This window comes from Danio rerio, chromosome 10, assembly GCF_049306965.1.
Source record: "Danio rerio strain Tuebingen ecotype United States chromosome 10, GRCz12tu, whole genome shotgun sequence".
Taxonomy (NCBI): Eukaryota; Metazoa; Chordata; class Actinopteri; order Cypriniformes; family Danionidae; genus Danio; species Danio rerio.
In genome coordinates, this window is record NC_133185.1 from 41,015,102 (window position 1) to 41,029,159 (window position 14,058).

The 14,058-nt window shown below is 34.2% G+C and overlaps 1 long non-coding RNA gene across 5 annotated transcripts in view; it reads right to left on the reverse strand.

Moving 5' to 3' along the window:
* Positions 1 to 14,058, reverse strand: part of LOC141376432 (uncharacterized) — a 251,223-nt gene that overhangs the window by 173,873 nt on the left and 63,292 nt on the right. For 2 of the 5 annotated variants that reach the window (XR_012386470.1, XR_012386469.1), the window contains exon 2: positions 3,391 to 3,470. The exons of the other annotated variants lie outside the window; for them this stretch is intronic. This is a non-coding gene — a long non-coding RNA (uncharacterized lncRNA). The remainder of the gene's footprint in view (positions 1 to 3,390; positions 3,471 to 14,058) is intronic. 5 annotated transcript variants of the gene reach the window in all.

A 14,058-nucleotide genomic window follows, 5' to 3' on the forward strand; every position in this document is an offset into this window, starting at 1 on the left:
TTCTGAAGAATGTTGGGGAAAAGACATGCGGTATTGGTCACGCCTAAAGAGAGCATGCCAGGGCGAGCCAGGGCCAGTCGCGTTTCCAGTCACTACCTTTACCTTGGGCCAAGACGAGCCAGCTGTGTCTTCAGGGTGGAATGAGGCAAAAGACTTAAACTAAAAACAATCACAGTGATCTTGTACTATTTACTGGATTTTTAAAAAGATGATCGTGAATTAAGTGTTGAGCTTTAAGGTCTGCTGCAGATGATTCCAACTATCAGCAGTAGAAAACCGAAAAGAGTAGCGACCAAATGTAGCGTGAACTTTGTGTATGCAAGGGTTAATAAATTTATATACGTTTCAATTTTCCCATGCAACAAATGGGTGGGGCTTGAGTTCTGTATCGACGTCACACCAACACGGCTAAAGATTCATTACCAAGATGATTCATTTGAACCACTCTGAGTCAACTCTTTTATCGATGATTCAATAGTTTTAAACACCATGCACTTTCAGATTTAAGCCATGCTGGATATTTCACTTCGAGCTGTGTTACACACTGCATGAAAGCTCATTTTCAAAAATTCATAATAGGGGCTCTTTAAATTATACAGTGAAGAAAAGGTTAATGAAATTTGAAATATCCCTTATTTTCACATCCCATAGTTGGCAGGTATGTCTCTAACCCACTTTTCTCTTCAGCAAAAGCACAGAAATGATTACTACTTTCAAACACGGTCTCATGTAAAGCTACAAAAACTTTTAGCGTTAAAAGAAATAAAAAATACAGCATTCATTTTTAAATAAAAGTCTTTGAAGAGAATAACACCGCTCAGCTGAAAATATGAAATATTTAAAGCATTCTGCTCATGTCCACGTACAATGGAATGTATGATTAAGACGAGCTCATTAGCCGAGAGTCCAAACCGTTTCTCAAAAGCATGGATGAAAGGAGAAACTATCCTAATTAACTGAGAACTGATAACATTAGAGCCACTTATGTCATAACAAAGAAGAAAAAATAATGGTGATGTCTTTACAGTGAAAATGTAAGAATACCTCACAACCTCTTATTTTTCACAACAACATCCTTTGAAGAAAAACTGCCTTTTGCCTAGAGATAAAAGTCAAAACAACATACGCTAGTCAAAACAGGGAGTCAAGCTAATCTACAGTCAAGCAGTTTGATTCAAACAATGAAATGTTATAATGAAACTTTATTGGGTAAATTTCACCAAAAGAAAAATGTTTGAAGAGTTCAGATGCAAAGAAAAAAAAAGAAAAAAGAAAAACTCTAAATGCGGTCTGAAATATTATTTTAAATGGCAATTTTTCCTTAAGCTCCTGAGTGTTTAGTAAATCTACTTTTATGTCAAAGAAAAAGTAATTTTTTTATTGCCTTTACAGTGCTGGTAATTCCAAGAATTTATTATATATAATAATTAAAAATTTTGTGATAAAAAATATATTAAATTGAATTAAATATATAAAATAATAAAAATTATATAATTTTAAAATAAAATAAAAATAAAATATATTAGATGTACAACCTTTCTAAAATCATAAAAATGACGCTTCTTTATTTTGGTATCAAGACAAGATTGAAAACCCACGATTTTACTTTCTCTCAGATTTCACTCCCCGGATCATCTAACATCATGTACTTCACTCAGGACATACGTTATGGCTTTCCCTACCGTAAAACTATGGCAGGGAAGCGTTTTCTCTCATTAACCGCAGGGAAAGAGTTCAACGAAAACATTTGTCTTGATGCACATCATAACACCAGCCTTACATGTAAAGCAAAAATAATGTTCTTCAATTAGGTCACGTCCAGCGACTGTCATCCTTGAAAAAAATCTCCATCAGTGTAAGCTGCTTGCTTTCCTGTCTTTTCCATTGCTCCATTTGTTTGATGTTTGCTCCTACCTTCTTTTGTGGTCTGCAGTGCATCAAACACACAAAACATCCAATTCACCAAATGTCATTCACTCAATTTGCGCCACAAGATGTCGAATCGCATCAATAATTAATTGCAAACTAAAATAAAAAACAACTTTTTTTTTTTTTTTTACTTTGTGGATTTTGTGTTGGATTAAGCGATTGCAATAAATAAATAAATTAATAAATAAATAAATAAAATAAAATAAAATACTAATTTTAGAAGAAAATTCCAGAGGGTTATTAAAGGTACAGTTTACAAGTTTGAAACCCAGTGGTTGAACTTGGTATCGCACTCCTGGATAAAAACAAACGCAAACACAGGTTGCCAGATTAATGACAGAAGAGAGTGATTTAAATAGTGTTCTAAATACAAGCAACGGCTAGGAGTTCGTTCTAACTAACACCTCGAATTGATATATTAACAATGGCAGGTAAGCAACAGAAAACTAACAATGATCCCCTCAGGTACACATCAGGTGCTTTATTCTGTGTTAAATGCTAATAATGTGAGTTTGAATGCCATTTTACATGATATTTATTGCCATACTACTGAAAGCAGCAGCAGATAGTTCACCTCAGATCTTCAATATAAAATAAACCATTTGAAAAGTGATTTAGTACATTTAACAATGTTAAAGCGGGTATTAATTAGATTTTAAACCTTACCATTTGGTGAGTGATTGCATAATCTGTGCTTCTGAATGGCTGTATTTAAGTTTCTGTTGTGTTTTGTCTGGTGTTGTTAGGACATGCGGTTACAATGAAACCTTCTCGCCTAATGTTTATGTTTGTAATATTTATATTACTTTGCTAATTAATAACCTCATGTGGAACTCTGAATCTGTGTCTCATTTCGGAGGCTGCCACTGTCCACCATAGGTCACATTTCAGTCATGGACATGGTTTCAGAGACTTTCTAAATGAATGAATAAAATGCACTGTTTTCCACCAAGGCAACCCGGGATGCTGAAATATAATTGGTTAAACTGATTAGACTGAACTATCTCCTTAAGTGGCCTATGAGAAAGCAACTTTTGTTTCAACAGAAAAAAAAAAGTTAAAAATATTTCCCTGATGTTCAATTACATTTTGCACCCAAAACTTTGCTTCATAAATGTTTCATTTATAAGTTCTTATTCATTCTAGCTTTATTCTCTCTTATTTGTTCTTTTATGCATCTTCGCTAATCACATGCTTACACACTGCTTTGTTCAGACAGACTTTGATGGGTTACACAAACACAAATGATCAGAAAAGTGAGGAAGTGCCTCAAAAACAACAAGTCATTTTAGGTTTCGAAATAATGGAGTGGAAATGGAGTGTTATGAAATGTTGAGAGATAAATAAAAAGAACAGCAAAGTGTGTGTGTGTGTGTGTGTGTGTGTGTGTGTGTGTGTGTGTGTGTGTGTGTTTATGATTTGTAAGACAATATGAGATATCATACACAGACAAGTGCTTACCAGAGATGGACTGCTGTCATATTGGGCATGCTTTTCCACTGGTGTTGAATAGAGCTGTTTTTGCTCAAATGTCACATTAGCTGTAAAGAAAGAAAGAGGAAAAAAAAGAGTCACAAAATGCTTTAAACTAAAAAGATTTTAGTATGAGAACTCATTCTTTCATTTACATCAAACATGACACCCTTGTTATGGTTCATATTAATGCTTACTGGTTATGTTTCCATAACCCTTTATCAATGAGCAATTACCCCATCAGTAGGGTCAGACAGAGTCTGTGAACATTTTTGCTATTTCTGCACAGAATTGTGAAAGAAAAAGAAAAATCTGCGGTTTTATGCTGAATGAATAAAAACCTAATGTATGAAATAATATATATATTTTTTTAACTTTTATTTTAATGTTTACGATGCAAATCTAATAAGATCCACTTTTTTGGTAAACAAAGCAAGTCTCTCATATAATAGATCTACTAAAAAACAGAAAATATTACTTTACAAACTGTGTTGTAAATAAATCAAATGAACATTTTCATATTAGCTAATAATATTACTGAAATTAAGAAAAAAACTGAACAAATATATATTAAAGAAAGACTCATTGATGGGCTAACAATCTGTGAAAATATCTGCGCACACAGATTCCGTGAGAAATAATTGATGTTAGCGGCAAAAAAAAGGATTTGTAGAATAATATCTGATGTTTATTGTGACCAAACAGCTGCACATATCACCAACACATGTGACCAATCAGTTGTCTTCATTACAGTTTACTGCTGGTTACCAATACTACAGCCAGCTGCTTTAAAAACAAACGAAATGCATTTCACTTTTTCCCTATTTGTCTCATGTTTGGATGAAAACCTGGCTTGTTTACAAGTGCAGAGAAAGCCTTAAAGTACGCATGAAATCTAAAACAACTATTTTTATATGTTAGCTCACATTGCTAGTGTTGTGGTGAACAATTAATCTGTGCATGTCATTAAGAAAAAAAAAGTTTGTTCTTGATAGGAAGTGCATTTTCAGATTTTAAATTCTGTTTGTTTTCAGTTAAATTCTCAGATTAGGTCTGTCTGAGGTATTGGGTGTGGTTAACATACTTAACTATCCCCCTCCACCTGTCAGTTTTGATAGCACTATGTCAAAAAACAGAAATGTTGAGAAGGAGGTGTTTGTTAGGTTGTAATAACTCCACTGAAACTCTTCTCTCGATCTTTTTGAATGAAATGTCTACTTTACCACATGCATTCCACTTAAAGCAAAAAAAAAAAAAAAAAAAAAAAAAAACATGCCCACAGTTTTCTTATAGGTTGTTTGCATTTATGTGGTTCTGGTGATGCGCGAAATTCAGATAGATGGCAGAAAATAAAAACTAAATGTGAAACACTGAGGAAAGTCTGTATTTTTAAAATTTATACAATATTTTAAAGGAGATATAAATAGAAAATAAGCACATATGTTAGGCATGATCCTTATATAAAGAAGAGGGGTTTTCTACTAACATATGTAAGAATGGGTTTTTAACCACAGCAGTTCGAACTGTAGTTCTGCCGGGTGACTAAAAAGTTCAGTATGATTGTAAGAAAAAAAAAAAAAAAAAAAACTGTACATTTCTAGTCAAACCATTCTTCTGCAATCTCATACCAAAAAATGGAAATAAGAGCAGTATTAATAGCTATAAATGTGGGAGAACATCAATATTATGTGATTGTATTGCAATATGGAACAATTAAATGTTGATTTTAAATCAAAAGTAATTCACAAATACTTGAAAATGAAATGATTTAATGACAATAATTCTCTATGGTTACAACTGAATTAATTACAAAATAACTGTATAAAATGACAAAATATGAAATGACAAAACATACGATATTAATTGTACCCAGCTTAAATGTAAAATTAAAGTTACCAGAGGTAGAAGGAGAGACACAGGGGGAGGGAGAGAGAGACAAAGAGAGCAGGCCCAGAAGTTAGCCTGATTGCAGTAGAGTCAGAGAATATAGACTCCAGAGGAGGAGAGGAGCAGAGCAGGAAAAGACAGGCCAGGAAAAGACAGGGCAGGCAAAGAGACAGAGTAGAGTTTTACACCTATTTTGTATCTTTCTTGACCATGTGACTAAAGCCCAAATGCTGAGACATTCAAACTGACCAATCAACATGTGACCACATCATAAAACCCCCAAAGTCCAAATACCAGGCCCTGATCATATCAGTATCTGCCTTTGGAGTCAGTATGGACCTTCTTGAGTCAAAAAGTCATGTTTAGTCATATAAACAATTGCATATGATAATTTAGCCTCTTACACATATATATATATATATATATGCCTGTCATTGAGGTGGTAGATGGTATACAAGCTATTACGTTACATGAAAAAAGAATACTATAGTAAATACTGTCTGAAAGCATACTATAATTACTTGAATTAAATAACTGTCGTAGTAATTATATTATTGCTGTGGTTCAACACAACTGTAATAATTATTCAATAGGCTTCAGTTTTCTATGTTATAATCGCAATGCACCACAGTTTACACTAACGTTGCCGTTTTTATTCCAGTTCATCAGTTTACTATGGTACAGTATTCTGTAGCATTCATTAACAAAGAGTTGTACACATTAAACACTTTACTATGTGGTAAAACAAACGTGTTTATTAAAAATTATTATTGTTATGCCAAACTGATATCTTCCAGACATCACAAAATAAAAGATGAAAGCACACAAAAACATGGACGCATAGTCTACATTATTATTTATTTATTTTCGTGAGAGGGCATAGTGCTCCACAATAAAAACCACCTAGTTTCGCTCGCAAGGGCATTTTTATCAATGAACTTACCATCAACAAACATTAACTGCTGCTACGCATCTCAATGTAAATGTTAAATTTGTTTATTCCACCAAAACACCAGTAAAGACTTGGATTGTTGCAAAACAAGATGGAGATTTAATTGCAGTGATTGCACGGCAGGGTACATTATTTATATTCCCCTGGATTTTGTACAAGTGTGTTGGTGTTTGTATCTGATTTTTATATAGCGCTTCTACACATAGCTAGGCCTGTATATAATCTTTATTAGTGCTGTCAAACATATTATTGTGTTCAAAAAAGTTTGTACAGATGAACATATTGAATAAAATTAAGTACATGCCGGCTTTTCTTCCGTTTTCCTGTTTTTTTTTTAACTTTCCCCCTTTGAGGCAAAAACTTTTGGAAGTCTATAAAAGCCGTTCTGCATTTTTTTTTATTTTGGCCAATTGAAAATTATAAGCTACACGACAAACATTTTGATGTTCTGATAGCAATTCCTATATAGAAGAACCATTTCATGTCCTCCATCTGAATTTCGCATGCTATCAATGACTACAAGTGAAAACAACCTTTGAATAATCCATGTCTCAAGGAACTGCATCACAATACGAAAAAAAGGGTCGCAGATTCCAGTTCATGCAGATTTTTAATTCAGATTTATTAATGAGCGGTGGGTTGAACACACCCTGTAAGGAGTAGACCAATCACAACAGACTTGGCCATGATGTCATGATCAAGCTCTCTCAGAAAGGTGGAGCTTAAAGAGATTGAATCCCTTCAGATGATATATTGTTTTGAGAGTATGGCAGGTCTTTTTTTTCTTCTTCTTGCCAAAAGCAAGTGTTGAATTACATACAATGTGAAACATTTCTATGTGTGAAGATTTCAGCAGTGACTGATTGTGTGACATTGCGTGACGTCTTTGAGCTCATTCGGCTGTAGGTTTGCGCTGAGGTGAGATTTCAGAATGCTTGAGCTCGTTCTTTTCAGACGTCAGCTAAAAAACTCGGGAGATGTGGATTCTGCTGGCAGGATCTGCTGTACAGCGTCTCTAATTTGAGCCTCAGGCGGGTCGCCCACAGTCCACCCACAGCCCGCCTGATGCTCATTGCACACTAAAACAACAAGTGCTAACTGAAAATTACTGCTTTCAATTCGATAGACTGAATTTACACAACTTCTGGCTGCACAAGTCTGGTGAATTCATGTTGGCAGGATAGGAGTTAAATAAGTGCTCGATTAAGGCCTCTAGGATGTTTGTAGATTTTTTTTTGTATAAAAGTACACCAGCAGACTATACTAGTTTGGTTTCTCAGCTACATAGGGGAGTCGGTTTCTGCCATGGGATAAGAAACAAAAAACATTAAGCAAGTATGATTAAAGACTACAGAATACACAAGACATGTCACTCGTATAGTTTTGAATGGGGAAATCTATAACGATCAATATGGCAAATTAAGCTCCGCCTGCTAGTATGGTAGCTAATCATCAATCAATACTAGTAGTAGTAATACTAGTGCCACCATCTCACCACAAACTGACTCGCATCAAATGTTACCTCTTTAACGCCTAGAGATAAATTTTAAAGTCGGAACAATGCGCATTAGCTTGGGCAACCTGAAAAAAAGCAGACTTTGATTTGTTAAAATATATATTAACCATGATTATTGTAAAAACAATTAGAAATTAGAATTTAATATCTAATTCTGATATCAGATACTAAACAAAAATAGTGATATATCATGCATCCCCACACTTAGGGTTGGGCAGCATGGCATAAAATCTAAATCTCCTTTAACTGTAATATTTTAACTCAACTACAATTATTAAACGATTATTTGATTTATTTTTTTTTTATTTTTTTTTGTTTATTTATTTATTTATTCATTCATTCATTTATTAATTAATTTATTTATTTAAATTTTATTTTTAAAAAAAATTCTGCCCTCATAATTCATAAATCTGACAAGATTTTATTTTTTTTTTTTACAGCTAATATGTTCTCATATTACAAGTGAGAGTTTTCTGAATGAATGATACATTACTTGATTTTAAAACAATTGAAGGAAATGCACACTAATATCTCTGATCATTTATTGAACATCCACGTTGGACAACTGAAATGAAAACACACACTGCCCAAAACCAAAAATAGGTCCATCATCCTTCTTGACCAGAGATTAGATGTGGCTACAGAAGTATAAAACAGACGTCATGTGACTCCACATGCACTAGGGAGAATAAGTGAAAAGAAAATAAACTGACCTGAAAAAATTAGAATGATTATAGGTTCTGAATGTCAGTTTCTTTTTGATTAATGGCTCAGCCCTACCCACACTTCTGTCATAAATTTGAGTTTAAAACCCTCTGGTTGAGCCTAGAATCAGACATCAACTCTGAAAAGCAACAAGAGTTTGAGGATCTTTGCTCCGCCATCTTCAGATGTTATTTTATGCATATGTAACTTTACAAGCATGCAGATTAGCATTTAGAGAGCAGAGAAGAAGAACAAACTGAGAGAGAGCAAAAAAGAACAAAGTTTCTCCCCATGAAGGCCTGAAGGCAGAGATGGAGAGCGTGACAGCCTTCAATCTCACACAGTGTCAAGCGCAAAACCCATCAGTCTCCTCACATTTAGGTGTAAGAGCACATTTGTGTGGCACCACTGGAAACCTGAGGAGCGTTTGATGACGCAGACACAGCAGGAGCGGTAGACGTCGATGACAGCCCTCTGACATATTTCTGATACCCAAAATAACACCATTACACTTTTCAATTAATGAAAACACATTATTTAAATTACAGTGTGCACAACGAGGCAGTTTCATTCAAGAGTGTGGGGTTAGATGTCATGCTATTGACACATTAGGGACACGTTTCATTGATTAAAAGTGACAGTAAAGACGGGTGTAATGTCATGGAAGATTTCCAGTTTAGACATATGCTAATATTAACTGACAGATGTCTTTACCATCAGTCCTGATGAACTACAATTCATTTTAGGGATTTTAACTCTTAAATACAAGTTATATATTGCAGTCTTTGATACATCAGCAGTCAGAAACAACAGTACTATAATTGATTACTCAAACCACTAACATCAATGTGTGTGACAAAAAAAAAAAAAAAACACATTTAAAAAATGCTATGTGCACAAATACTGTAAAAATCTGCCAAAAAACTATAGTAAACTATTAAATGGTTGATATTGGCAATTGTTGATATCTGATAGAAAGATGGATGGATGTGAAATATAATAAAATTGGATGATGGACGACCGATATATTGGATGGATGGATGGACGGACGGACGGAATATTGGATGGATGGAATATTAGATGGATGGATGATATACTAGAAAGATAGATCTATGGAGGACTGACGGACGGACAGATAGATAGATATAAACACACTTCTCAGCAAAGCTCGCCAGAACTGAACTAAGCTCCCATACATGCATGCTTGCATCTCAAAAGGTAAAACAACCACAGAAGAAGTCCTCTTAGAGGGGACATGACATTTATACACAATGCATATCAAACATTAAGCGACCGTTACAATATCACAATAATCAACCCCGAAAAAAGCAGCGCAATCACTACCAGACTGCTGTTGAGTTTGCAATAATTGCTTCTTATTGACGATATCCGGTCCACCTTAAAAACTGCAACGCTTCCGTTTTTCAGCTACTTATTTGCGTTTTCAAAACATTTTAAACTTTGCATACATATTTGATGATGATTGATGATCACAGAGAGCTGACCAGGGTTCTTTTCTTCGTAGCTCGCTTAAACGATCTAAGATGATTTTGCAGATCCTGCTATATTTTAATCTTGATAACTGATCTCTTGCTAATTTGGCTCTTCAAAGTTTGCAAATCAGATTAGAATGTCTGGATGAACTGATCTGAGACCGCTGTGTGTGTTGTGAAGGACAGTTCTATTGATCCTCAATCATGATCAGCAATGCAACAATTGGCTGACGGCACAGCAGCGAAATGACATCATCTGATTATTATACAATTATTCATGTGAGCTCAATTACATAAAATTCGTAGTAAACGGTTTGTTGAACATGACACGCAATAACTTGCAACTTGTTGGCTGCATGCTTGGTCCTTTCATTCAAGAGCAATTTATTTAGTTTTACAGTTAGAGTGGATTTTCCTTATTATAGTAACCATAGTAGTTTTATAGTAGCCATTTTTTTTTAATTGGTGTAAAGAATAAAGTTTACAAAAGCATTTTGATATTGGTAAAGGCGTCTGCAACTTTTAGCATCAAATCACCATCATATTAGTTGTCAAAACATATTTATGATTGCATAAATGTATCATTGCTTTAAAAAAAAAAATACATACACAATACACAAATTCTACCCAAAGCGATCTAAAAAGTTCATATCAGTAAGTTTCCTCTTTGCACCACCAGGTGGCAGTCTTTGTACTTTCATTTCGGGGGTGCAGATTGCATAAGTTTTATTCATATATATATATATATATATATATATATTTTTAACTTTGTATATTTATATATAGTCCAAAAATATTTACTATTTTCCTAAGTGTATATAACTACTACTGTAAGAAAATATCAGAATTCGGTACATACTTTCAGTATTTTATTTGCTTGAACAGACCCAATCTAATCCTGTTTTTATGAAATAAGCCTACTCCCGCCAGTTTTGAGCTACAAGAACGGTTGCTATAACAACAACTCCCGGATCAGTTTTGAAGAACGAAATGATTCTGGATAGTGTCAAATCGTAAATAACCAAATCCAGCTTACTGAGTAACCTACGTACGAAGAACGGACCCCTGATCTTTTAATCCCAGTTGATTTGCACACCTTCTGTCTTGTTGACATGATTACACGCGTTACTAAGGAGACGTGTTATTCGTTAATAGGCGGCTGTCAATCAATTGCGTTCTTCAGCGGTCTTGCATCCTCATGTTCTCGTGTATTGTCATCATCGGCTGCCAAAGTTCAGTTCCAATACTCAAGAACTTAAGAACTGAGGACGTGTAAATCTTCCCGGATGTGTTCTTGATATCGAGGACGCACCGATGCAGATTTGAGCATCGAACTCGCTCAGGAAGTCCCAGAAGTCCTTGCGACTGGAGGTGGGAAGCGCAGCATTTTATTTCGATTTATTATTAAAGTTCAGATAGTTTCCCTAAATGAAAGGGTGAATATAAACATTACCATGGACATCTTAATAAAGGAATAAACACATTAAGGGTGTTTGTTTGTTAAAATTCGTATTATTCGTATTTGTTTTATTTGTATTGTGCAACGTATATTTATAATGTTTTATGCAGAGTATATATTTTGAAAAGGGGAAAAAACAATACATCGTTGTATGAAGGCTGTAATGTTTAAATAATTTTCCATTTAAAATGCGTGAAGGTCATGTGACTATCAGGAAGAACGCAGCATCTCATTTCTCAGAGGACGCGATCTTTGCCCTCGCGTTCTCCCGAGTTTGTTCTTCCTAGGACACCTGGCAAGACCGGTCTCCACAAGTTCTCTGCGTTCTTGGAATAGAGAGAGAGAGTGAGAGAGAGGGAAAGAGAGAGAGAGAAGCAGAAATGATGTTGACAGCCACACACACAAAATAATTTCTTTCTGACAAGCAAGGCCAAAACCTAAGGCCATCAACTTCTTTTCGCAAAAAAAAAAAAAAAAAAAAGAAAAAAATCCACATAAAATCTACATGAAATCATGCTGGAATATGTAATGGCCTCAATCTCTGGGAAGCAGGGCCGGACCCTTGAGAAAAGCTAATCCTCTTTGCGCGGCTTCATCGTCTGAGCCAGATTCATTCTGAGCGTTTCAGACAGAGCCGAACTGTGACTCATCATGGCTGGTAGAGGGCGGCGCCAGCGTTTAACAGAACAGCCTGCAGCAGAGGGCATCAATGCAGAACAGCCTTCAGGACTCAGGCTGATGGCTGAGAGATGATACACTCACTTTACTCGTTTTTCAAGGATATTGCCTCGAATCTTTTATTATTTAGTATTTTTTCCTAATGCATTGAAAGTCCGTCAACTCAGCGGGGTACATGTCGAAGTGTGGCCCTCAAAATTAGTTTTGCATTGTCACATTAAAAACAGAAATCCAACACACACACACACACACACACACACACACACACACACACACACACACACACACACACACACAAAAATTGATATCGATATAAATACATGCACAATTATATAGATATCATTTTAAATCATTGAGCTTGCAATGCTCGAAAGCTATAATGGATAATATATACTATTTAATAAGTATGAAAAAGTACGCATTTATTTTTACACAAGAGTGTCTGTTTTGTTAGTTTTTTGTTTTTTACTGGTCACAAGTGATATTTGAAATAAGTGGAAATTCTTGCTTTTAATGTGCATTTAGTTAATTTTTTTTTTTTTAAAAAAGCACATTTATTTTAAAGGGTTAAAAAAAAAACTAACGTGTAAAAAAAACATGTACCTAAATATCTACTAGCACTAAAATTAATAATTTTGTAACAATGCACTTATTGTGTAAATACAGTTTTTACATCGTGCTCATACCTGCATGTGATTACACCTGTAATTAATTTCTTAAATTCTGTTATTTAATTTCTGTAATTACATCTTCAAATTGCACCGTTTACCACCCCTTACACCTTAAAGGTGCTGTATGTAAGTTTTTGACTCTTCTAAAGCATTAAATACCACAATATGTTTGCAGATATTTAAGAAACATGCTTAGTGAACATTCTTGTTTATCTGAAAAACAATACTCTTTAAAAATGTGCATTATGTTCCGGAACGTCTTTGTCTTTGTTGTGGTTTTTTTAACTCACGCAAAGCCAGTTTAGCCAATTATATTTCAGCATCCTGGGTTGCCTTGTTGGAAAACATTTTTAAAACACAAATATCAATAAATAAAAATGTACACCTATTCTTTTTACACATTTTCAACAATGCAATACCAAGTGGACAACACTTAATAAAAATGTTGTGAATAAACTCAAATTTAGCATAAAGTTTTTTTGTTAAGTTACATTGAGATTTAAGTCTAAATGAAATATCAAGAAAAAAAAATCAAGAATAAAATTTGAGTTTTGAAGTCTTTAAATTGAGGATAAAAAATAAAGTGTCAAAATAAAAGTTAAACACACTACACTGAGACTAACGTTGCTGTGTTTTGAGAAAAGCGATTGAGAAAGTAAAAATAAAATTGAGAATAAACTCAACATCAAGAATAGTTATGTTTCAAGAAAATAAGTTGAGCAAATTCTAAATAAAATGTTGAGCATAAATTCTGAGAAAAAAGTCATTAAGGTTGACGTGTTTGAATAGGCAAGAAATAAAGAAGGTCTCAATGAATTTTCAAGTGTTCATGCATTTGTGCTTTTAACAATACCAGATCAAAATTGCTGAATCTAGACTGACCACTTTGATTGGATGGCTGAAAATGCATGCTTATAGGAACAGGCAATATTTTGAACTTAACCTTGCTGTATTTATTGTATTGACTGTTGTTTGTAAACTAAATGTACTATTTTATTGCTCATTTAGAACAAAAAATGAAAAACATGTTCTACTGTGTACCTTTAAATGTCCTATGAAGTGCTTTGAAATTTGCATTTTATATCCGATATTTAACGTAATTTCAACTGAAAAAAGAACCTCGTCCCCCTTTTTTTATAAACAGCCAATATTGTTTTATTTTAAATCACAGCTCTACCAGTGAAAGTGATTGAGATCAAGTGCATCAAATGAAAACTAAATAAAAAAAAAAAAAGTGTCATGAATGGGGAAGGGCATGTCAGATACTAGAGGACATTTAAATCGGAAGATGTGCT